This window comes from Tupaia chinensis, unplaced genomic scaffold (assembly GCF_000334495.1).
Source record: "Tupaia chinensis unplaced genomic scaffold, TupChi_1.0 Scaffold000270_2, whole genome shotgun sequence".
NCBI classification, from domain to species: Eukaryota; Metazoa; Chordata; class Mammalia; order Scandentia; family Tupaiidae; genus Tupaia; species Tupaia belangeri.
In genome coordinates, this window is record NW_006159751.1 from 2857487 (window position 1) to 2860013 (window position 2527).

Sequence of the window (2527 nt, forward strand, 5' to 3'; positions counted from 1 at the left end):
AAAAAGAATTATTTTATTTAACTTTATCATTATTATTATCATTTTAATATTTCCAGAGAGGGACAGAGAGAAAGAGAGAGAGAAAGTGAGAAGGCCTCCAGGTCTGGGACTCAAAGCAGGGTCAGCCTCATGGGAGTCCAGCACCCTTAACCACCATGCCACCTGCTGGCCCCAGCTCTCTGGGTAATTTTTAATTACCCTTAAAAATAAAATAATTTAAGAAGGAAAAACTATAGATAGTGGACAATATCTTTTGGAAGCTACCCCCAAAGTTTTTCCTATGAGAACAGTCTAAACCCTAATTCAGTCCAGCAAACAAAGGTTAAATCCAAAGGATACAGAAATAACAGCCCTCTTGATACCTATATAGAACATTCAGGAATACATCCTGAGGCAGACATGATTCTAGCTCTCTCACCTTTTTTTAATGGCCGTAGGCTAGAGATAACAGTTTAGGATACAAACAAAACTTTGAATAGAAAAAAGTCCTGTTGACAGATTTCCAACCTCTCATTAAACTTTTTTTTTTTTGGAGAAGTCTTTGTTATAGAGCGCGTGCACTGCCAGAAAGACAGAAAGAGACAGAGAGACAGAATGTGAGAAATACCCCGCCAGGGGGGATGGTCACGCCGCAATCCCTTCTCCTCCATTCTCCTCTCAGTATCTTGGGCACGCACGCACGCCCGCACGCACGCACATGCTTCTGGCATGAGTTTAAGACACCGGATCTGGGACTCCAACCATAGTCGACTACATGGGAGTCCAGCGACATAGTCATTATGCCATCTACTGGTCCCAATTTAAAAAACAAACAAACAAACAAACACATAATTCTCATGGTATAAAACTCACCTTTATAAGTGCACAGTTCAGTAGCGTTTAGTATATACATGAGACTGTACAGTCATCGCCACCACTGATTCGAGAATATATTCATTACTCCCAAAAGAAACCCTATACCCTTTAAAGTCACTCCCATTCTCCCCTCTCTGGACCTTGGAAATCACAAAACTACTTTTTGTCTCTAGAGATTACACTATTCTGGACATTTCATATAAATGGAATCATCTGTGTGACCATTGTGTCTGTTTTAATCACTGCGATCATACATGGCCCTTCATATCCATGGGTCCCACGGACATGAACAACTGGCTGAAAGGGACTTGAGCGCCCGTGGGTTTTGGTACCTGTGGGACGTCTGGAATTAATACCTGATAGATACCAAGGGACAGTGGTGTATGTTTTCTAACAGCAGACATCATCTTTATTCATCCTCTACCCCAACCATCCCAGGGTCCCATTCACTCCAAGCCCTGGACTTGACGAGAGGGACCCAGAGGGGCTGCCTCAGGCAGGGCTCAGACCCCACAGCTTGGCCCTCTGGAATTGTATCTTTGTTGTCCCTGCCTGTCCAGCCTGCCATCTGCAGCCAGGGGTGGAGGTGCACTCTGGCCACTCCCTAGAAACCAAAGTGCTGCAAGTCCTGATTACAGAGAGACATTGACCACACATCATGCCAACTCCAATCAGCATGTTTTAATCAACTCTCTGAATGGTAATTATCCTACCTGACATAAGGAAAGATGTTTATTAGATTTTGAATTTGTTCTCAAATAATTGGAGACCACTAAAGCTGATTGGGACTGGGAAAAGGGTGTGGGGGCCCAGTAGCTTATGGTTAAGGGAGCTGAATCCCACATGGCTAATTGAGGTTTAAATTTTGGACCCAGTGACTTGAAAAATGTACTGGGTGGGCCCAGCAGGTACCATGGTAGTTAAGGCTGGGTTCTCACATAACCAACTGTGGTTCAAATCCGGGACCCAGTAGTTTGAAACTCATACTGGGCACATGTGTATGCATGCCAAAATCCCAAGAGGAGAGTGGAGGAGAAGGGATCGTGGTGTGACCATCCCCCCAGGGGTAATTCCTCACAGTCTATCTCTCTTCCCTCTGGTGAGTACATGGGTCCTGTGTGTGTGTGGGGGGGGGGCAGGAAGAAAAAAGAAGAAAAACATGCTGGGCATGGGTATGCCTCAAATCCAGACAGGAAGGAGAAACAGAGAAGGGACTGGGACATAACCATACCCCATTCAGAAGGTATGGTCTCCCTCTCTATCTCCAGCAAACATACCCTTTGGCAATTAAAAAGAACTGCTTGAGGGTCAGCAGGTGGCATGGAGGTTAAGGCAGCTAGATCCTACATGGCCAACTCTGTGGTTCAAGCTCCGTACTCTGTTGCTTGAAAAACACTCCAGGCATGTGTGCATGCATGCCCAAAATCCTGAGCAGAGAATGGAGGAGAAGAGATTGTGGTATGGCCATTTTCCTGGTGAGTGAATGCTCACTTTCTCTGTCTCTGGTGAGATCAGGAGTCTTATAATAAGAACTTAAGCAAAAACAAATTAAAAAATACCATAAAACTGTTTGATAAGCAAACTTCTTGCTCAGATGAGCAATTTGTCTGTAAAGAAAGAAAGAAAGAAAAAAAAAAAACTGGCTTCAGGGCCAGCAGGTAAAGTGGTGGTT

At 44.4% G+C, this 2527-nt stretch overlaps 1 non-coding gene across 1 annotated transcript; it reads right to left on the reverse strand.

Moving 5' to 3' along the window:
* Positions 1–1451: 1451 nt before the first annotated feature.
* On the reverse strand, positions 1452–1575 carry LOC114007987 (U8 small nucleolar RNA). Its single transcript, XR_003549555.1, has one exon. It is a non-coding gene; the product is annotated as a U8 small nucleolar RNA (small nucleolar RNA).
* Between the last annotated feature and the right edge of the window lie 952 nt (positions 1576–2527).